The sequence below is a fragment of the Ictalurus punctatus genome, chromosome 3, assembly GCF_001660625.3.
Source record: "Ictalurus punctatus breed USDA103 chromosome 3, Coco_2.0, whole genome shotgun sequence".
NCBI classification, from domain to species: domain Eukaryota; kingdom Metazoa; phylum Chordata; class Actinopteri; order Siluriformes; family Ictaluridae; genus Ictalurus; species Ictalurus punctatus.
In genome coordinates, this window is record NC_030418.2 from 35,906,499 (window position 1) to 35,931,097 (window position 24,599).

Here is a 24,599-nt window from a genome sequence, read left to right on the forward strand (position 1 = left end):
GGCTTGGTTATGCCCCCGGTTAAACCCAGGCCAGTTTACTCCACCAGTTAAACCCAGGCCGGATTACGCCCCCGCTTAAACCCAGGCCGGTTTACTCCCCCGGTTAAACCCAGGCCGGTTTACTCCCCCGGTTAAACCCAGGCCGGTTTAGTCCCCCGGTTAAACCCAGGCCGGTTTACTGCCCCGGTTAAACCCAGGCCGGGTTACTCCCCCGGTTAAACCCAGGCCAGATTACGCCCCCGGTTAAACCCAGGCCGGTTTACGCCCCCGGTTAAACCCAGGCCGGTTTACGCCCCCGGTTAAACCCAGGCCGATTTACTCCCCCGGTTAAACCCAGGCCGGTTTAGTCCCCCGGTTAAACCCAGGCCGGTTTACTGCCCCGGTTAAACCCAGGCTGGGTTACTCCCCCGGTTAAACCCAGGCCGGTTTACTCCACCGGTTAAACCCAGGCCGGTTTACTCCCCCGGTTAAACCCAGGCCGGTGTACTCCCCCGGTTAAACCCAGGCTGGGTTACACCCCCGGTTAAACCCAGGCCGGTTTACTCCACCGGTTAAACCCAGGCCGGTTTACTCCCCCGGTTAAACCCAGGCCGGTTTACTCCCCCGGTTAAACCCAGGCCGGTTTACTGCCCCGGTTAAACCCAGGCCGGTTTACTCCCCCGGTTAAACCCAGGCCGGGTTACTCCCCCGGTTAAACCCAGGCTGGTTTACGCCCCCAGTTAAACCCAGGCCGGTTTACTCCCCCGGTTAAACCCAGGCTGGGTTACACCCCCGGTTAAACCCAGGCCGGTTTACTCCACCGGTTAAACCCAGGCCGGGTTACGCCCCAGGTTAAACCCAGGCCGGTTTACTCCCCCGGTTAAACCCAGGCCGGTTTACTCCCCCGGTTAAACCCAGGCCGGGTTACTCCCCCGGTTAAACCCAGGCTTGGTTACGCCCCCGGTTAAACCCAGGCCAGATTACTCCACCGGTTAAACCCAGGCCGGTTTACTCCCCCGGTTAAACCCAGGCTGGTTTACTGCCCCGGTTAAACCCAGGCCGGTTTACTCCCCCGGTTAAACCCAGGCCGGTTTACTCCCCCGGTTAAACCCAGGCCGGTTTACTCCCCCGGTTAAACCCAGGCCGGTTTACTCCCCCGGTTAAACCCAGGCCGGTTTACTCCCCCGGTTAAACCCAGGCCGGTTTACTCCCCCGGTTAAACCCAGGCCGGTTTACTCCCCCGGTTAAACCCAGGCCGGGTTACTCCCCCGGTTAAACCCAGGCTTGGTTACGCCCCCGGTTAAACCCAGGCCAGATTACTCCACCGGTTAAACCCAGGCCGGTTTACTCCCCCGGTTAAACCCAGGCCGGTTTACTCCCCCGGTTAAACCCAGGCCGGTTTACTGCCCCGGTTAAACCCAGGCCGATTTACTCCCCCGGTTAAACCGAGGCCGGGTTACTCCCCCGGTTAAACCCAGGCCGGATTACGCCCCCGGTTAAACCCAGGCCGGTTTACGCCCCCTGTTAAACCCAGGCCGGTTTACTCCACCGGTTAAACCCAGGCTGGGTTACACCCCCGGTTAAACCCAGGCCGGTTTACTCCACAGGTTAAACCCAGGCCGGGTTACGCCCCAGGTTAAACCCAGGCCGGTTTACTCCCCCGGTTAAACCCAGGCCGGTTTACTCCCCCGGTTAAACCCAGGCCAGATTACGCCCCCGGTTAAACCCAGGCCGGTTTACTCCCCCGGTTAAACCCAGGCCGGTTTACTCCCCCGGTTAGGCCGGTTTACTCCCCCGGTTAAACCCAGGCCGGTTTACTCCCCCGGTTAAACCCAGGCCGGTTTACTCCCCCGGTTAAACCCAGGCCGGTTTACTGCCCCGGTTAAACCCAGGCCGGGTTATGCCCCCGGTTAAACCCAGGTAGGGTTCAGCTTCTCCCTGAAAACAATATTATCAAGTAATATTATGCTGTGGCACCTTCTGCGCTTCGGCCGGTAAATTCAGCATCTGGCTCATATTCAGGATCATTCGATACGTAACTCTCAGTAGGCTACTATGGTGTTCATAATCATCAAAATCAGTAGTTTGTTTGTTGACAGCTTCATCATCAGATCCACCATCAAACACTAATATTTGATTAGAAACTTGTTCTCCGGTGAATCTCTGAGCCTTGTCAAGTTTTGTAAAGTTCTTTTTTTTATGTCTGGGTTAATCATGATTGACACATTACATCATCATTGTTTACCAAGCATTCCCACCTTGAGGAATAAACGTGAATCACACTTATTGAGCAGTGAGAGTTTCAATATTGATGGGCAGAAAAATATACATACACTGTTACACACCTCGGGTCAGTAGCGACCCTGTAACCTTTATACAATAAATTCATTGTAAAACAGATATTATTCGAGGAATACCAAGAAGGTGGAGGGCTAATGTGAGGAAATGAACGAGGGGAAAGGTACTGGATGACGTCCCGGGTCGCTAATGACCCCAGATATGTGTTTAAGGGTTAAATAAAACAATTTTATTTAATTTGTTTGAGGTGTTTCATGAAGACAGAATGTTCAGCTATTAAACAAAAACTGTTTTGTGTCACATCTGTGATTTGTTTATTCGCTAAGAAGTAAAAAAAAAGCCCAGTGAACGTCCTCTAAGTGTGGTGATGCCATCATTTTTGCCAGGGGCTGTAGATAGAGAGTAAGACATATAGACAGACAGACTGACACATGTATGCAGAGAAAGATAAATAGACACACAAGTATGACAGACAGACAGACAGACATATAGATGTACAGGCAGATATATACACAGCTAGACACACATACAGACCGACATGGACAGACAGACAGGCCAACAGACAGACAGTCATGGACAGATAGACAGACAGATGGTCAGACAGACAATCATGGAAAGATAGACAGACAGACAGACAGGCCAACAGGTAGACATATAGATGTACAGGCAGATATATACACAGATAGACACACATACAGACCAACAGACAGATATGGACAGACAGACAGGCCAACAGACAGACAGTCATGGACAGACAGACATGGACAGACAGACAGACGGTCATGGACAGCTAAACAGACAGGCCAACAGACAGGCATGGACAGTCAAACAGACAGATAGACAGAGAGACAGTCATGGACAGACAGGCAAACAGATATTGACAGACCTACAGATAGACAGACAATCATTGACAGACAGACAGGCCTACAGACAGACAGGCAGATAGACAGGTAAGGGTAACTGTTTTAGTGTGAATTAGTTGGTTGTCTCTTGATGATATTTCTGTGTCATGTTTTGTCTTTATAACAGCACCAGTTCTGTAAATGTGTCCAAGGTGTCTCTCTCTCTCTCTCTCTCTCTCTCTCTCTCTCTCTCTCTCTCTCTCTCACACACACACACACACACACGTTTCCTTTTATTCCAGATCCCATGATGCACAACACACCTTTTCTCTCCTCATCCTGCTCTTCTGCAGCCAAGCCAGCTGTGTGTGTGTGTGTGTGTGTGTGTGTGTGTGTGTGTGTCTGTGTGTGTGTGTTGGCATTGTTTCGACGTTTCGCCGGCGGTGTGTTCTGCGGCCCTTTGAGGCTGTCACGGCTGTGTGTGACTCTCAGCGATCGGTTCCACATGCTCCGTGTGAGAACGAGGGGAATTCAGGTGTAAGCCATCACGGTGTCTGTGATACACTCACATGTTTCCAAGCAGCTGTCATCATACACACATCTGTTTTACCTTCCGTAACCTCTTCCTGCTCCGGCCGGGATCAAAACACCACGCGTTTCTAAACCTTCAGCTGGAAATAAATTTTTCGGAAATGGATTTGAACGAATGTTGGTATACTTGTACAATAACCATCAGACTTCCACGTTCATGTCCACGTGTGACCCTAAAAACACGGAAAAGGAGGAACAAGGCCTGGAAAAGTACAGAAATTCCAACACTCATGCAGACAAAAATACAGATGTTGTCCTGTGAAATAGACACGGTATTTCCAAGAATGTCTGTTTACTCTGCGCAATCGAGCAATAGTAACGGAGGAGCATCGAGCGACAGTAAAACTAGTCCAGCGTCGTACATATTCAGCTTTCCGAAGAACAGCTTTCTGTGCGGAATCGATCGCAACTTTAAATATATGTTAAAATGTTTAAAAATATGAAATATGTCCAGATCTGTGTCATTAGCACAGCCACGTACCTTAAAATCATACATGCATACGTCACTGTATCACCTGGTATTAAATATTAGCATCTGAGCATTTATTTTTAACGAGTAAATGACTAGCATCATTATCAACTCATCTCTACTTTTTATCCATGACACACGTCACTTCCTGCTTTCAGATATGATTTAAAAATAAATCTGCAGTCGTGATACGGGATAAAATCATATCAGCGTTTGTTTTCATTAAAAGTTAGGAGGAAGAAGAACATGGAGATGTTTAGAAGGCTGCGGTTGAAGGTTAAACTTGTCCTCCATCATCATTTCACAGACCAGATCAGATCAGATCAGATTTGCTCGAATGCCGGTTCGGTTTCAGATTCTGGCGTGTAAAAAAAAAAAAGATCAAACGTGAGTGATTGATGAACATTTTTTAATAAGGAGCTCAGCACACTTGCGGCTCTGCATGATGTGAAATGGCGAGAACAAAAGCTCTGTAATTCCTCGCTGTTAAGTTTTTTGTTTTGTTTTGTTTTTTAAACACAATCAGCTCGCCAAGAGAAACATTCTGGGTTATTGTCTGAATGAAAAAGCGTTCTCTCCCTTACGCCGTGGATCATGTAGGATTTGTGCAAACAGAAGTTTTGGCCAGCTGTACCCTCTTATCAGCATTTCAGAGCAGGTCTGTTTCAGTGCTGAAATCCTCCCCATCAGGACTCCGGCGCTCTTATCAGCCGTTAGCTTAAGTGCTCGGAGCAGAGAATAATAAATGGGACAGAAATGACATGTCTGGAGGCGGTGAAGCGTCTGGGCATGCCGAGGTTCTGGCAGCGGGACGATTACAAGTGATTAATATTTCTGAGATCAGAAAAGAGGCTGTAGTTAGCACACTGTGTCGGCGCTGGTGCCAAAACTTTGGGGTGGAGAAAATACTTCCAAATCTGTAATGTAGTTGAATGTGGTTTCGGTGTCAGTTTAATGTTTAACCAGCAGTCTGAGTACAAATGATTATTTATAGCCAGCGTTGTTATATATACACAAATGTGTAGCGTGAATGGGAAAACATCCATTTCTTTACTGATCGCGTGTGAATACGAGCAGATAATACTGCAACTGTTACTGTTACTCTTACTGTTACTGTAACTCTTACTGTTACTCTTACTGTAACTCTTTATGTTACTGTTACTCTTACTCTTACTGTTACTGTAACTGTTACTCTTAGTGTAACTCTTTCTGTTACTCTTACTGTTACTCTTACTGTAACTCTTTATGTTACTGTTACTCTTACTCTTACTGTAACTTACTGTAACTTACTGTTACTGTTACTGTAACTTACTGTAACTCTTACTGTAACTCTTACTGTTACTTTAACCTTGCTGTTACTGTAACTTACTGTAACTCTTACTGTAACTCTTACTGTAACTCTTACTGTAACTGTTACTGTTACTGTAACCTTACTGTTACTGTAACTGTTACTGTAACTCTTACTGTTACTGTAACTCTTACTGTTACTGTAACCTTACTGTTACTGTTACTGTAACTCTTACTGTAACTCTTACTGTTACTGTAACTCTTACTGTAACTCTTACTGTTACTGTAACTCTTACTGTTACTGTAACTCTTACTGTAACTCTTACTGTTACTGTAACTCTTACTGTAACTCTTACTGTTACTGTAACTCTTACTGTTACTGTAACTTACTGTTACTGTAACTTACTGTAACTCTTACTGTAACTCTTACTGTTACTGTAACTCTTACTGTTACTGTAACTCTTACTGTAACTCTTACTGTAGCTCTTACTGTTACCGTTACTCTTACTGTTACTATTACTGTAACTTACTGTAACTCTTACTGTAACTCTTACTGTAACTCTTACTGCCCCCAAAACAGATTATTTTCCCATAACAGCCTTTCTCTGAGTGTTTTATTCCTCTTACACCACAGCAACTCACCAACTGTTACAATCTTTATTTTTTACATAACCACACTGCATACTTTTTATCCGTTTATATGTACAGAAATGAGTTAGTTCCCGTCATCACTTACGTTATAGCAGCAATAAACAATCGTTCCCTCACCAGCCCTCTCTTTATTCTCTCTTTTTACTCTCTCTCTTGAAGTGGAGACTCCTTCTATAAAGAGAGGGAGAGAGAACAGAAGAGGGTGAGTGAGAGAGAGAGAGAGCACAGGAGAGAGAGAGAGAGAGAGAGAGAGAGAGAGAGAGAGAGAGAGAGAGAGAGAGAGAGTAGGAGAGAACAGGAGAGAGAGAGAGAGAGAGAGAGAGAGAGAGAGAGAGAGAGAGTGAGATGGGACGCTGGTGTACAGAGCTGCAGAAAGAACTGCAGAGGCATTCCCCAATGCAAACATTATAATATCCACTGATCCTCAGTCACTGCACTACAACCCCACTAACACACACTAACACACACCACCACACACTAACACACACTAACACACACCACCACACACTAACACACCACTAACACACTAACACACACCGCCACACACTAACACACTAACACACCACTAACATACTCACACACACCACCACACACTAACACACAAACACACTAACACACACTAACACACCAATAACACACCACCACACAATACTAACACACTAACACACACCACCATACCCTAACACACTAACACACCAATAACACACCACTAACACACACTAACACACCAATAACACACTAACACACCAATAACACACCACTAACACATCACTAACACACCAATAACACAATAACACACCAACAACACATCACTAAAACACCAATAACACAATAACACACCAATAACACACTAACACACCACTAACACACCAATAACACACCACTAACACACACTAACACACCAATAACACACCACCACGCACCACTAACACACTAACGCACACCACCATACACTAACACACTAACACACCAATAACACACCACTAACACACACTAACACACCAATAACACACCACTAACACATCACTAACACACCAATAACACAATAACATACCAATAACACACTAACACACCACTAACACACCAATAACAAACCACTAACACACACTAACACACCAATAACACACCACCACGCACCACTAACACACTAACGCACACCACCATACACTAACACACTAACACACCAATAACACACCACTAACACACACTAACACACCAATAACACACCACTAACACATCACTAACACACCAATAACACAATAACACACCAATAACACACTAACACAGCACTAACATGCCAACACACACTAATGCACACTAACACATGCCACCACACACTAACACACACTGACACACCAATAACACAACACTAACACACAAACACACACTAACACACCACTAATGCACACTAACACATGCCAACACACACTAACACACCACTAATGCACACTAACACATGCCACCACACACTAACATGCCACTAACACAACAGTACCACACACTGACACAACAGTAACATACACTAACACACACTGACACACACTGACACACCACTAACACACTCTAAAACACACTTACACACACTAACACTCACTGACACTCACTGACACACACTAACACACCACTAACACCCATTAACACACCACTAACACACACCACTAACACACTAACACACACCACCATACACTAACACACACTAACACACCAGTAACACACCACTAACAGACTTACACACACTAACACACCACTAACACACACTAACACACCAGTAACACACTAACACACCAACAACAAACCACTAACACACACTAACACAACAATAACACACTAACACACCACTAACACCAATAACACACCACTAACACACTAACACACACTGACACACCAATAACACACCACTAACGCACTAACACACACTGACACACCAATAACACACCACTAACACGCCACCACACACTAACACACCAATAATGCACACTAACATACGCCACCACACACTAACACACACTAACACACCAATAACACAACACTAACACACTGAGACACACTTACACACACCACCACAGACTAACACACCACTAACACACCAGTACCACACACTTACACACACTGACACAACAGTAACATACACTAACATACACTAACACACACTGACACGCCACTAACACACACTATCACATACTGACACACCACTAACACATCACTAACACACACTAACACACACTAACACACCACTAACACATCACTAACACACCACTAATGCACACCACCATACACTAACACACACTAACACACCACTAACACATCACTAACACACCACTAATGCACACCACCATACACTAACACACACTAACACACCACTAACACACCACTAACACATCACTAACACACCACTAATGCACACCACCATACACTAACACACACTAACACACCACTAACACATCACTAACACACCACTAATGCACACCACCATACACTAACACACACTAACACACCAGTAACACACCACTAACAGACTAACACATACTAACACACCACTAACATACACTTTCACCCACATTAACACAAAGTAACACACTAACACACACTAACACACACTAACACACCACTAACACATCACTAACACACCACTAATGCACACCACCATACACTAACACACACTAACACACTAACACTAACACACACATTAACACAAACTAACACACTAAAACAAACTAACACACTAACACACACTAACACACACACTAACACACACACTAACACACACTAACACACACTCAGACTCAGGAACAGAAGAATTTTGTAACCCAGTCAGAATGAAGAAATGACAGAAACACTGGAGTAAACTATTTGTCCTGAAACACAAACTAAACTCCAGAGTAAAAGTGTTATTTGGCGTAAACACACAGTACAGCGCAGCAGATTATCTGAACACGTCACTGATCCAGCACTGAGGAACACACTGATGAAGTGGAGACTCTTGGCCGCTTGGCCGTGGAGACGGCGACACACACAGTCCTGCTGCCCCGAGAGCAGAGACTGTACCAGTGTACACTGAATACAACAGACACAGAGCTGCACTTCCTCACGGAGCTCACTGAATATAACAGTGTTTCTGTCTGTACTGTCCAAGCGTTATTCTCTAATCTCTCTGCACACACGCTTTAGCAAGACACATGTTAATATCTGTCACGCCAATAAAGCAACCTCCTGACTCTGACTTGAGAGAGAGAGAGAGAGAGAGAGAAAGAGAGAGAGAAAGGGGGAGAGAGAGCAATATATATATATATAGAGAGAGAGAGAGAGAGAGAGAGAGAGAGACAGAGAGAGAGAGAGAGAGAGAGAGAGAGAGAGAGAGATTAGGAAGAAAAGACCTGCCTGTGTCTATCTGTCTCTCTATATTGTTCTCTTTCTTCTCATTATCATCATCTCTCACTCACACTTCCTCTATCTTTTTCTCTTTCTCTCTCTTGTACACCTCTTTCTCCTTCTAACTCTTCCTTCCTATTGCTTTTTTCTGGGTTCCTTCTCTATTGCTTTTTTAACTCTCTCTACCCCCTCTCTCTGTCTCTCTCTCACTCCTACTCTCTGTCTGTCTCTCTCTCTCTCACCCCTACTCGCCCTCTCTCCCTCCCTCTCTCTCCCCTACTCTCTCTCTCTCTCTCTCTCTCTCTCCCCAACTCTCCCCCTCTCTCTCCCTCTCCCTCTCTCTCTCTGTCTCTCTCTCTGTCTCTCTCTCACTCCTACTCTCCTTCCCTCTCACTCTCTCCCTCTCTCTCTCTACCTCTCTCTCTACCTCTCTCTCTCACCCCTACTCTCTGTCTGTCTCTCTCTCTCACCCCTACTCGCCCTCTCTCCCTCCCTCTCTCTCCCCTACTCTCTCTCTCTCTCTCTCTCTCTCTCTCCCCAACTCTCCCTCTCCCTCTCTCTCCCTCCCTCTCTCTCCCCTACTCTCTCTCTCTCTCTCTCCCCTACTCGCCCTCTCTCTCTCCCTCTCTCTTTCCCTCTCTCTCCCTCTCTCTCTCTCCCCAACTCTCCCTCTCTCTCCCTCTCTCTCTCTCTCTCTCTCACTCCTACTCTCTGTCTGTCTCTCTCTCTCTCACCCCTACTCGCCCTCTCTCCCTCCCTCTCTCTCCCCTACTCTCTCTCCCTCTCTCTCTCTCTCTCTCTCACTCCTACTCTCTGTCTGTCTCTCTCTCTCTCACCCCTACTCGCCCTCTCTCCCTCCCTCTCTCTCCCCTACTCTCTCTCTCTCTCTCTCTCTCTCTCCCCAACTCTCCCCCTCTCTCTCCCTCTCTCTCTCTCTCTCTCTGTCTCTCTCTCACTCCTACTCTCTGTCTGTCTCTCTCTCTTTCACCCCTACTCGCCCTCTCTCCCTCCCTCTCTCTCCCCTACTCTCTCTCTCTCTCTCTCTCTCTCTCTCTCCCCAACTCTCCCCCTCTCTCTCCCTCTCTCTCTCTCTCTCTCTGTCTCTCTCTCTGTCTCTCTCTCACTCCTACTCTCCTTCCCTCTCACTCTCTCCCTCTCTCTCTCTACCTCTCTCTCTACCTCTCTCTCTCACCCCTACTCTCTGTCTGTCTCTCTCTCTCTCACCCCTACTCGCCCTCTCTCCCTCCCTCTCTCTCCCCTACTCTCTCTCTCTCTCTCTCTCTCTCCCCAACTCTCCCTCTCCCTCTCTCTCCCTCCCTCTCTCTCCCCTACTCTCTCTCTCTCTCCCCCCTACTCTCCCTCTCTCCCTCTCTCTCCCTCTCTCTCTCTCTCTCTCCCTCTCTCTCTCTCTCTCTCTCTCTCTCTCCCTCTCTCTCTCTCTCTCTCTCTCTCTGTCTCTCTCTCTCTCTCTCTCTCTCTCTCTCTCTCTCTCTCTCTCTGTCTCTCTCTCTCTCTCTGTCTCTCTCCCTCTCCCTCTCTCTCTGTCTCTCTCTTATCTATAACTCCCCTCCTCGGATTTTAAAAGGGGTGAAGAACACGTTAACCTGTTCTGCTCCATCATTATTTCCTGCTTTTTTCTCCATTGTTGATAAGAATGTGTTTGTCCTGGTGGCACTGAGGTCAAACCACAGGGGGGATAAACCCACCTAACCACCCACACCCACACACACACACACACACACACACACACACACACAGACACACACACAGGAGGAATATTTGAGACTAGAAGCACCTTTTTTCCCTCCAGAAACTTTCACACAGAACTCATTATCCCGAGTTTTGGCTCCTGTGTGTGTCGGAGTGCGGCCCCCGAGTCCTCGCCACATCCCCAGCTAATTTACCCAGATCCCGAATCCGTCCTTATCTGAGGCTTTAGAGGTTCCGAGGTTGATTAACACGGCCCGGTGGTGTTTATCGGTCCCGGCCGGCGGCGAGGAAGCAGGGACGATAAGTGCTCGGAGCATCACGCATCCTATTTTCCCTCCTCATATTTGTCGGCAACCATCTGCTTAACTGATCTCGCTGCACTTTAATTAAAAGCGACTTCCATCTTGTCTGGGTCGTTACGGAGCGGACGGGCGGATTCCTGATGACTTCAGCATTCTTCTCCCTCCCTCGTGTCTCTCCGTTCGCTCCTAAACTCCATCTTTCCTTCTGCCACTGCTTCTAATTCGATTCCAAGTCGCTTTATTAGCATATTGAGTCACCATGTTGAGTATTGCCTGAGTGTTTAAAGCAGTCTATAATACAAATGAGCCTATTAATCAATCATCTAAGATCGTTAAGGTGGCCACGCCCCCCCCTACCTCTAGCAGCACTTCAGCCAAAAATTAAATGCACACAACTGACCCTTTGCACTCTTTTCAGTGTAAAGTCACAAAAACATACTCAAAAAGTTGCTATAAGTCACTAGATGATGCCATACTGCTCTCAAAGCCCTATTCTGACTGGATTAGTTTTCCATGTGGATTATTCTCGAGTATTTCTCCGAGTTCAGTCCGAATCCCTCAAGTCAGTAGTTATTACGGACTGCGTGTTCGTGCGTCTGGAAAGACCATGCCGTATTTTACTGTCTATAAAATGAGCAGCAGTCCAGGTAATTACTCCAGGTAATATACTGTACGTCCCGTCTGAACTGACACGGTGGTAAAGATTGCGTTATATCCTATGGGAAATTTTCTCTTGTGCACTTGAAGCACTCGCGCTTTTCTAGTTTCTATTTTCTAGCATCTCTTGTCCAAACCAAACGTTTAAATCACAGAACAATAGTTATGTTTTCATCCACATATGTCTGCGAGTTTTGCGACGTTTTAATAATCTCCATCTTGAAAACATCTTCATCTTAATATGATTAAGATAATCATTTGCTAAGATGTCTTTTCCTGCAGGCAGCTAACTGCTATAGCCGTAAACGATCACGCGAGACCACGCCCCCTACAGCAAGCTCTTATAATAAAGATGGAGTGTGTGTTTAAATAAGATTTTATTAAATAAAAAAAAGGGTTTGAAATGGTGTTTAACACACATCATGAAGACATGTCCAGATTTACTACAGACGTCCTCCGACAATATTACCGTTCAGATATATTTCTGGAAAAAAAACGAGTCCCGTCCGACTAGTAGTTAAGTTACGCACACACACACACACACACACACACACACACACACACACACACACACACACACACGCACACACTATCTTGCACGCGAGTCTGAAAGTTGGTCTGGGAACAGATGAGTTCGTTGCAGGAAGTAGGCGAGCAGAAAGAGCCGAGTGTGCGAGTTGGATGGACGGGAGTTTGGGATCGATACGGCTGTTTACAGTTTCTCCCTCTCTCATCCCTTTTGTCTTTTTTCTAATTTAGTGTTCCCAAAGCATGGACAGGGTCTCGAGCGTGTCTGCTGCGCTTGCATCTTGGCCATCCTCTCCTCTCTCCATCACTGTCCATTGATGTTTCTCTCTCTCTCTCTCTCTCTCTCGTTTCCTCTTCCCTCTCTCTTTCTCATCCCTCCTGTTTTTCGGCTCCTGCGTGAGAGACTGATGGCTCATCAATAGCATTAGCCGTGTTGCCGGCGTAGAACCCGATCGATACGGAAAGTCTAAAGCGTTGACGAGCGTCCAGCACAGGAGCTTTCCAGAAATGGGTTTAAACTCTTTTATTGTAAGAGTTTTCTGTCGTTCTGTCGTTCAAAACTCTCATCCTTCCTTCACTACTTTTTCATTGATTAATTAACCCGTTGATTGATGAACTGATTGATTTGATTAACTTGGGTTCTACACCACCGACATTTACATCTTTATCCCGCGCTTTTTTCCCACCGCTCCTCATTTAGGCCGTTTTCACTTCAATTACAGTCGGCCATTAAAATCAACTAACATTCCGAGGAGCAGAGCCAAATGAGAGAGAGCGGGATTAGTGTGTGTGTGTGTGTGTGTGTGTGTGTGTGTGTGTGTGTGGAGATGCTTTCCAAATTCACTGTCAGCTCATGAATTAATTAGTCTAATTAGCAATAATAACATTATTATAAAAACACACTGCGTCTCTGATTCTCTCTTCCTGTCTCTCTTGGTCATCTTTTTTTTTGTTCTAGTGTCTTTTCCTCTCTGTGTTTTTGTTTCATGTCTCTCAGTGTCTCTCTTTTGTCTTTCTTTCTTCCTGACACATGTTTCGGCATGTGTTTTTGTCTCTGTGACTTTTTGCTTTCCTTGTTTTATTTTGTCCCCTGGATCACCTTTGTCTTTATTTCTGTCTTAGTGTCCTTCTAATAAGTGTCTTTAATTCTAGTCTCTGTCTCATCTCTCTCTCTCTCTCTCTCTCTCTCTCTCTCTCTCTCTCGTTTTTTTATCATTGTGTATCTCTCTGTCTTTGTCTGTCTATCATTTTGTCTCTGTGTATGTTTGTGCCTTTGTTTCATGTCTCTTTCCGTCTATCTATTTTTACCATTTGTGTCTCAGTGTGTCTCAGTGTGTCTCAGTGTGTCTCAGTGTGTATGTGTCTCAGTGTGTCTCAGTGTGTATGCTTCTCAGTGTGTCTCAGTGTGTATGCTTCTCAGTGTGTCTCAGTGTGTATGTGTGTCAGTGTGTCTCAGTGTGTCTCAGTGTGTCTCAGTGTGTATGTGTCTCAGTGTGTCTCAGTGTGTATGCTTCTCAGTGTGTCTCAGTGTGTATGTGTCTCAGTGTGTATGCTTCTCAGTGTGTCTCAGTGTGTATGTGTCTCAGTGTGTATGCTTCTCAGTGTGTCTCAGTGTGTATGTGTGTCAGTGTGTATGCTTCTCAGTGTGTCTCAGTGTGTCTCAGTGTGTCTCAGTGTGTATGTGTCTCAGTGTGTCTCAGTGTGTATGTATCTCAATGTGTCTCTATGTGTATGTATCTCAATGTGTATGTGTCTCAGTGTGTCTCAGTGTGTTTGTGTGTCAGTGTGTATGCTTCTCAGTGTGTCTCAGTGTGTCTCAGTGTGTATGTGTCTCAGTGTGTCTCAGTGTGTATGTATCTCAATGTGTCTCTATGTGTATGTATCTCAATGTGTATGTGTCTCAGTGTGTCTCAGTGTGTATGTGTCTCAGTGTGTCTCAGTGTGTATGTATCTCAATGTGTCTCTATGTGTATGTATCTCAATGTGTATGTGTCTCAGTGTGTCTCAGTGTGTATGTGTGTCAGTGTGTATGCTTCTCAGTGTGTCTCAGTGTGTCTCAGTGTGTCTCAGTGTGTATGTGTCTCAGTGTGTCTCAGTGTGTATGTATCTCAATGTGTCTCTATGTGTATGTATCTCAATGTGTATGTGTCTCAGTGTGTCTCAGTGTGTATGTGTCTCAGTGTGTATGCTTCTCAGTGTGTCTCAGTGTGTCTCAGTGTGTATGCTTCTCAGTGTGTCTCAGTGTGTATGTGTCTCAGTGTGTATGTATCTCAATGTGTCTCTATGTGTATGTATCTCAATGTGTATGTGTCTCAGTGTGTCTCAGTGTGTATGTGTCTCAGTGTGTATGCTTCTCAGTGTGTCTCAGTGTGTATGTGTCTCAGTGTGTCTCAGTGTGTATGTGTCTCAGTGTGTCTCAGTGTGTACTCAGTGCACGGTAAAACCCCTAGTGTTGAATTAACACCCAGAGTGTTTATATGAGTCCAGTGGACTTATATATACACCGAAGGGTGTGAATTCAACACTGCGGGTGTTAAATCAACACTAGTAATTTTGCTGTGTGTGTCTCAGTGTGTACTTAATGTGTCTCAGTGTGTATGTGTCTCAGTGGGTCTCAGTGTGTATGTGTAATCAGTGTGTCTCAGTATGTACTTAATGTCTCAGTGTGTCTCAGTGTGTATGTGTCTCAGTGTGTCTCAGTGTGCATGTGTCTCAGTGTGTACTTAGTGTGTACCAGTGTGTATGTGTCTCAGTGTGTCTCAGTGTGAACTTAACGTGTCTCAGTGTGCCTCAGTGTGTATGTGTCTCAGTGTGTCTCAGTGTGTCTCAGTGTGTATGTGTCTCAGTGTGAGTGTGCCTCAGTATGTATGTGTCTCAGTGTGTCTCAGTGTGTCTCAGTGTGTATGTGTCTCAGTGTGTACTTAGTGTGTACTTAATGTGTCTCAATGTGTACTTTGTGTGTCTCAGTGTGTATGTGTCTCAGTGTGTCTCAGTGTGTCTCAGTGTGAGTGTGTCTCAGTGTGTATGTGTCTCAGTGTGTCTCAGTGTGTCTCAGTGTGTCTCAGTGTGTCTCAGTGTGTATGTGTCTCAGTGTGTCTCAGTGTGTATGTGTCTCAGTGTGTCTCAGTGTGTATGTGTCTGAGTGTGCTTAGTGTGTACTTAATGTGTCTCAATGTGTACTTTGTGTGTCTCAGTGTGTATGTGTCTCAGTGTGAGTGTGACTCAGTGTGTATGTGTCTCAGTGTGTATGTGTCTCAGTGGGTCTCAGTGTGTATGTGTCTCAATGTGTCTCAGTGTGTCTCGGTGTGTATGTGTCTCAATGTGTCTCAGTGTATCTCAGTTTGTCTCAGTATGTATGTGTCTCAGTGTGTCTCAATGTGTCTCAGTATGTATGTGTCTCAGTGTGTATGTATCTCACTGAGTATATGTCTCAGTGTGTTTCAGTTTGTCTCAGTGTGTATGTCTCTCAGTGTGTCTCAATATGCATGTGTCTCAATGTGTCTCAGTGTGTCTCAGTGTGTATGTGTCTCAGTGTGTCTCAGTGTGTATGTGTCTCAGTGTGTCTCAGTGCGTATGCATCTCAATGCGTCTGAGTGTCTATGTATCTCAATGTGCACATGTCTCAGTGTGTCTCAGTGTGTATGTGTCTCAGTGTGTCTGTGTATGTGTCTCAGTGTGTCTCGGTGCATCTGTGTATGTGTCTCAGTGTGTCTCAGTGTGTCTGTCTGTATGGCTCAGACACACAGACAGTGAGACACACAGTGTCTCAGTGTGTATGTGTCTTAGTGTGTACTCAATGTGTCTCAGTGTGTCTCAGTGTGTATGTGTCTCACTGTGTCTCAGTGTGTATGTGTCTCAGTCTGTATGTATCTCAGTGTGTCTCAGTGTGTCTCAGTGTGTACTCAGTGTGTCTCAGTGTGTACTTAGTGTGTCTCAGTGTGTATTCTCGGTGTACTCTGTGTGTGCCTCAGTGTGTCTCAGTGCATGTCTCAGTGTGTCTCAGTGCATGTCTCAGTGTGTTTGTCTCAGTGTGTCTCAGTTTGTACTCTGTGTCTCAGTGTGTCTCAGTGTGTATTCTCTGTGTACTTTGTGTGTGCCTCAGTGTGTCTCAGTGCATGTCTCAGTGTGTCGCAGTGCGTGCGTCTCAGTGTGTTTGTCTCAGTGTGTCTCAGTTTGTACTCTGTGTCTCAGTTTGTATGTGTACTCAGTGTGTCTCAGTGTATGTATCTCAGTGTGTCTCAGTGTGTACTCTGTGTCTCAGTGTGTCTGTGTCTCAGTGGGTCTCAGTGTGTACTCTGTGTCTCAGTGTGTCTGTGTCTCAGTGGGTCTCAGTGTGTACTCTGTGTCTCAGTGTGTACTCTGTACTCTGTGTATCTCAGTGTGTCTCAGTGTGAATCTAATTTCTCTCAGTGTGAATACACTTTCTCTCAGTGTGCAGTCAGTTTTTCTGTGTCTCTGTGAGTATTCAGTTTCTCTCAGTGTCTCAATGTGTCTCAGTGTGTACTCAGTTTCTCTCAGTGTATCTCAATGTGTAATCAGTTTCTCTCAGTGTATCTCAATGTGTACTCAGTTTCTCTCAGTGTATCTCAGTGTGTACTCAGTTTCTCTCAGTGTATCTCAGTGTGTCTCAGTGTGTACTCAGTTTCTACTCAGTTTCTCTCAGTGTCTCAGTGTGTCTCAGAGTGTACTCAGTTCCCTTTCAAAGGGAACTTCGACATTGAGTTTAGCATAACACTATGGGAGCGCCTCTCACGCGCGAACGGCATCTGAAGCTTGTGTAAAATCATGCCTATTTATAGGCCTGCCATGATCAGGTGACACGGCAATTAAGCGTGTCCCGTGATATAAATATGGCACCTGTGAACCGCGCCATCAGCCTTTATTATCTTCAGCCATAAGCTGCATGTCAGTTTGTGTAAAGAAACAAAAAGACGCTTCATTTCCTCGCTATCTTTTCTCAAAATCTCAGAACTTTTCTATCCCTTTAAAAAAAAGAGAAGAAAAAAAGGAATGAGCGAGAGAGAAAAATACGAGTAAGAGAATTCAGGAAGTGTGTTACGGCTTGCTCCTGTTTCATCACGGGGAATAGTGCACACTGTCTGGGTGAAGTGTCTAGGGATGTAGCATGCGATGTCAGCCTCGGAAGGCTGTGCATGGTAATGCCTACATTAAGCAGCTCGCCTTGTGACTCGCGCTCTTCTCGGAAGCCGAAACGAGTTGGGTTTCACAGCTTTGCAGATCTGGGCCGGCTGCTGCCGAGGCAGCTAGCTGTCTCAGAGTCGGGGGGATCTCTTAGTGATCCAGAAGAAGAGCCAGAGACGAGCGCTGCTCTATCTCTTGCTCTGTTTTCCAGGTTTGGCTCTCCGCTGGATTTTGGAGCTCGCGTCGTGACTCCTCCATCTGCTATGGAAAGCCAAAAGTGAGAAAAAAAACACATGCACAAAAGTAATAGTAATAATTCCTCTCTGACTCCGAGGAGCCAGAAGGGTGTACTAAAAACTGAGAGCAGCATATAAAGAGCTGTTTGAAGTGATTACTAAGGCTGGATGAGCTTTTTTCTCCCCAGTGAAAGTAAATCCCTCACACTGCAGAAACTCCCCTGTCTTCCAGAAGCACATAACAAAATATCAGGCTTCTGGGGGTAAACCATGCATAAGCCATTTTTATAACCCCACGGTGTTGGATTATTCGGCCATTGTGGGGAATGAACGGCATGGCTAAATAACTATGCTGAAGGTGGAGGAGGCGCTTGCGAGCTGCCTCTCTCCATCGACGGCAGGTTATTAGGTGGGCCGGCTTTGCCATCCAAGTCACCGCATAAGGCCACCGTGGCATTGGTGGGCAAGGCCTATGCGGTAGTAGTCTTGCTTGTGAGTCACTGCAGACAATGACAGTGTTGCAGGCCTACCAAGCAGACCTGCTGAGTGAGCTCGACATATGGCGGCATTCAGCCAGTTCCTTCCCTGTTGTCTCAAGTTCACTCGGGCATCCACGAGTGGAGCCCGGGCCAGCACTAGTGCAAGGGAGACCCAGAAGATGAGTATGGCAGCTCACCAACCCCCGCAAACAGCCAGGGGAACAGTCGCGGCCTGCTACTAGGCTTGATCTGAGAATGGTCATAAAGGCCAAGCAGGCAAAGAAGAGCGGTCCTGAGGGGCCGTGGAGGGACGTATCAGGGAACATGAGGTTGTTAGGGCAGTTAGCCCCCAGTGCTACTGTAGGGCCTCCCTTAGCCAAGGGGGTCCCAAGTTTTCAGTGTTCTCTGGTCACCGAGCAGTCACAGGGCAATGAAAATCTGATGCTTTCCCTCCAATAGAATGTGGAATAGTTAACGTAACTAAAAGACCTTCTGGCAGCGTGGAAACTACTGCCAAATGTGTCTTCATGGGTTCTGTCTACAGTAGAAAAGGGTTGCCGGGTCCAGTGTATAGCTCGACCCCCCCGGTTCAGAAATGTGCTCACCACAGTAGTCAGCACAGACCAGAGCCCGATGTTAGCGCAGGAAGTAAGATCCTGCTTGGACAAAGGGGCCATAGAACATGTACCCCATTCCCTGAGGGAGGGAGGTTTTTACAGCCGTTATTTCCTTGTCTGCAAAAAATAGGAGAATGCGGCCAATTTTAGATCTGCATCATCTGAACCATACTCTTCGGACATACAGGTTCAAGATGCTGACACCCAAACTCATCATTCCACAGACTCAGTTTGAGGACTGGTTTGTGATGATATATCTAAAAGGTGCATATTACCACATACAAATATCTCTAGCTTTATCCCCTCGCACCTTCACAAAGTGTACGGATGTCATTCTGGCTCCATTGTGACTCCAGGGCATCCTTGTACTAAACTACCTGGACGACTGGTTAATTCTAGCATGATCCAGGGAACTGGTGGATCAACATCGAAATGTTGTTCTCGCCCACATGAAGAGCTTGGAGCTCAGGTTGAACCTCAGAAAATTATGCTTTCCCCAGTGCATTGGACAACTTTTCTATGGGTTATAAGGATTCTACTATGATGAGGGCGTTTCTATCCCCAACATGCATAGGGTCAATCCTATCAACACTGAGCAAGTTAAAGCTGGAGCTTGGGATCCAGCTTATGGGCCTATTGCACAGGAGACCATTCAGTGGTGGCTGAGAAGTTGGGGGTTTCGTCCAAGGATGAAACCTCTGAGAATAATCAGTGTCACGTGGTGATGCCTACGTGCTCTAAGAATTTGAGTGTCCCCAGTTTCTAGCCCCGGTTTCTAAGCCCTCTCTGTACTTATGTTCACTGCTCTGGCCAGTGGCGTAAGTTGGAGCTGCTGCTGGTCTGCTTTGGCGGCGACAGTAGAGGTGATGCTGTGTCAAAGTAGCGCATTTCTAATTGGATAGAGGAAGCAATCTCTATTGCTTATGAGGCGCACGGTCTTGCTACGCCTCTGGGCTCATTCCACTAGGTCCAAAGTGGTATCCTTACAGGATGTGTGTGCTGCTGCAGGGTGGTCTATGCCACAGATTCATTCGTTATTACAGCCTGGATATTCATTCCACCCCAGGCTCAAGTGTCTTGCAGTGACCCTTGGGCTTGGGTCTTTTTGAACAGGCCGTACATCTGGGTTATGCATGTAACCCTGTTCCCTGTGAAGGGACTGAGACGTTGCATAGCTTTGTCATACCAGGGCTGGCCTGTGAATTGCATCTTCGCTTCAGATAATAAAGGCTGATGGAACGGTTCACAGGTGCCATATTTATGTCACGCGACATGTTTAATTGCCATGTCACCTGATCATGGCAGGCCTATAAATAGGTATGATTCCACACAAGCTTCAGCTGCTGGTCGCGCGTGAGAGGAGCTCCCATAGTGTTATGCTAAATGCAACGTCTCGTTCCCTTCTCAAGCAACAGGGTTACATGCGTAACCCAGATGTTTCTCTGTGTGTCTCAGTGTGTAGTCAGTTTCTACTCAGTTTCTCTCAGTGTCTCAGTGTGTACTCACTTTCTCTCAGTGTATCTCAGTGTATCTCAGTGTATCTCAGTGTGTCTCAGTGTGTACTCAGTTTCTACTCAGTTTCTCTCAGTGTCTCAGTGTGTATTCAGTTTCTCTCAGTGTCTCAGTGTGTACTCACTTTCTCTCAGTGTATCTCAGTGTATCTCAGTGTATCTCAGTGTGTCTCAGTGTGTACTCAGTTTCTCTCAGTGTCTCAGTGTGTACTCACTTTCTCTCAGTGTGTCTAAGTGTGTACTAAGTTTCTCTCAGTGTATCTCAGTGTATCTCAGTGTGTCTCAGTGTGTACTCAGTTTCTACTCAGTTTCTCTCAGTGTCTCAGTGTGTATTCAGTTTCTCTCAGTGTCTCAGTGTGTCTCAATGTGTACTAAGTTTCTCTAAGTGTCTCAGTGTGTACTCAGTTTCTCTCAGTGTTTCAGTGTGTACTCAGTTTCTCTCAGTGTGTCTCAGTGTGTTCTCAGTGTCTCAGTGTGCCTCAGTGTGTCTCAATGTGTACAGTTTCTCTCAGTGTGCTTCAGTGTGTTTCAGTGTGTACTCAGTTTCTCTCAGTGTGTCTCATTGTGTACTTGGTTTCTCTCAATGTGTCTCAGTGTTTTTCAGTGTGTGCTTGGTGTTTCTCATTGTGTACTCAATTTCTCTTGATATGCCTTAGTATGTTCTCAATTTCTCTCAGTGTATCTCAGTGTGTCTCTATGTATCTCACTGTTTCTCATTTTGTGTGTGTGTGTGTGTGTGTGTGTGTGTGTGTGTGTGTGTGTGTTCTCAGTGTTTCTCATGGTGTACTCCGTATGGCTCACTGTGTCTCAGTAAGTCTCCATGTATCTCAGTGTGACTCACTGTGTACAGAGTGTGTGTGTGTGTGTGGCTGTGTGTGTGTGTGTGTTCTCAGTGTTTCTCATTGTGTACTCAGTGTGTCTCTGTGTATCTCATTGTGTTCTCTGTGTGTGTGTTCTCAGTGTGGCAGATGGCTTCCTCTTGGCTCTGTCACTCTTGATGAAGTGCTTCTTGGAGGAACTCTTTGGAGGATGGCCGCTAATTATGACAGTCCTGCTGAACAGGCAAGTCCTGTCAACTCTCTCGCCCTCTGTCTGTCTCTCTGTCTGTCTCTGTGTGTGTCTCTCTCTCTCTTTCTCTGTCTCACTCTCTCAGGTCTCAGATGACTCCCCTGCGTCTCATTCTTCAGGCTCAAAAACTAGGGTTAAAACAATAAGTGTGTAAATATGAAGTGGAGTTTAGCTTTGTGTGTGTGTGTGTGTGTGTGTGTGTGTGTGATTAGGATGCAGGAGAACACTTAATTCTCAGAGTGTGTGAGAAACAGAAGGTAAAATTTCTCCTCTTGTTCCCCTGTGCCACACTGACACGTCCGTAATTACAGCATCTCGACCGAATTGCACACGACAGCCACTCGTTATACACACACACACACACACACACACACACACACACACACACACACACACACTCCTCTCCGGCAGAAAGAAAAGGTCAGACTCCGGCTCGGTGTGTTTGTCAGGGCCGATCGATGGCCGCCTCCTTGGGAAAACGGTAAGTTATGTTGCTCCTGTCATGGCCATGGCTGAGGAGAGAGGGGGTGTTAGTGGGGTGGCAGGGCAGGGGGGAAATATCTTTAACTACCCTCGGATAATCAATAACCCCCGCTCTATTATTCTGCCATGGCTATCGACGAGCAGCCCGAGTGTGACAGAGCGCTGGCGGGGTCAATACCCCCGGCCCTACACCGCCGTACACACACACACACCATTATGTTCCTGTTTGTTAGCATCGCAAACATGACGTCCCCATGCTGCTCATATCAATCTGTAATACGAGCTAGCAGGAAACAGGCTAGCAGCGGCTAATGCTAACACCAGCTATTGCTAACGGCCTGTAGGCTCTTACAGTTTCAGTACGGCTCTCGCAGATACAAAAATACTTTATTCCTTCATTTAACATCTACTGATTCCCTCTGGTCAACAATATGAACTTTTGATTGGTTTAAAATAATAGTAAATGCTACTTTATTCATTATTCATTTATTACGTAAAAATTATTCGAAAATTATTCAAAAAGAAAAAGAGACAAAAGAAATAAAAGTGTATTAAAGAAGAAAGAAAGATAGGAGAAAATATATGAAATGGAAAAAAGGAAAGGAAAGATGACAAGAAATAAATAATAAAAGTAAGAAGAGCCATTAAGAAATAATAGGTGTAAAGAAATTAAAGAAGCAGAATGAAAAAAAGTTGGGAAAAGATGGAAAGAAAAGAGGAATGGCGGTTGATAGAAAGAAATAAGGAAGAGAAATAAAAGTGTAAATTCAGGAAATAAATAGAGAGTGTGCAAGAAAAGAAAAATAGAGCTCTTATTCTAGGTCTTTTATTTTTCTTTTTGAAGTTGAAAACATTTTGCAGTTCTGTTTGTTTGCAAGAAATCTGAGCTGCTCACATGACCCATTATTACATTATTCATAAGATTTTAATAATTTTTAATGTAACGTTGCTGTGATTAGTCGGGATCACCAAGTCATTAACATAACTGAGCTGTGATTGGACAGATCACGGATTCATTAACTGGTCGGAGCTGTGATTGGACAGGATTGTCCATATTCCCTGGAGATTTTCATCAGTTGGTAATTAAAAGCGTTCAGTGGAGAATGAGGAGAAAGGAGGTGCGCGGCTCACACTGGGATTGACAAGCTGTCAGAAAATCTGATCTGAATCCAAGCAGCTGTGTGAAATAACAGACTTACTGAGGAACACCTTTTAGTTCCAAAAGAGGAGAAAGAGTGAACAACTGACAAAATGAGAGAAATGAATAGAATAGGAAAAATGGAAATAAAGGAAGGAAGGAAGGAAGGAAGGGGGAAAAGAGGAAAGGTTAAAAAAGGGAAATTGATGAATTAAGAAATAAAATGAATTAAAATGATGGAACAAAATAAGAAAGACAAGTGAAGAAGGGAAAGAGAACATCATAAAAAGGAAGTGGGAAAGAAGAATTGATGGAAGAAGAGAAATGAAGAACTAAAAGTAGTTGTAGAAAAGAGGAATGAGAATAATGGAAGAAAAAATATAGAAAATGAAAGAAAAAAAAGAAGAAGTAAGCCTTATTTCACAGTGGATTTAAAAAGTTTACACACCCCTGTTTTTTTTTGTTTGTTTGTTTTTTTATCTGAATCAAAATGTAAATCGTGTCAGATATTTTCATCTTTAATGTCAACAATCAGAAATGTTTTATGTAAAAAAGAAAAAAACATAACCTGGTTGCATAAGTATACACACCCTTTTATAACAGGTCATGTGACCGCACTCGGAATGAAGCAATCACATTCACACTCATGTTCAAAAGTAATGATCACACAGCTGTCCTCACTGAAGCGATTCTGATTAACTCCCAGATAAAGACCAGCTGTTTCTCTACGAGAATCATCACATCTTCCCGGTTTCATCCCACTGCTGAAGCTGAAGCAAAACTTGTATAACTTGTAGCAAAACAAAGCATGTACAGGATCTGACTGTGGAAAGATATCGATCAGGAGCGGAGTACAGAAGAGTTTCTAAAACATTAGATGTACCATGGGACACCGTGAAGGTCATCATCAACAAGTGGAGAAAATGGAACAGCGCAGTGACATCACCGAGACATCTCTCTGAACTGACACAAGAAAACGTACCAGGGAGACTGCTGAGGGAGCTACAGCAACATTAAGAACATCTGGCGAGTACTGCTCAACCATCTCTCGTATTCTTCATGTCCAACATAAAACATTCGAGCCTTAAACATGTGGCAAAATGTTGGGACAGTCTGATCAGACCAGGGTAGAAATTTTGGGGCATAATTCTGAAAGATATTAAAAAAAGATGTACACCCATGTTATTATAGGCTTTTTTTCTCTTTTTTCTAAAATATTTCTATTTGTGTTTCACTTGAATT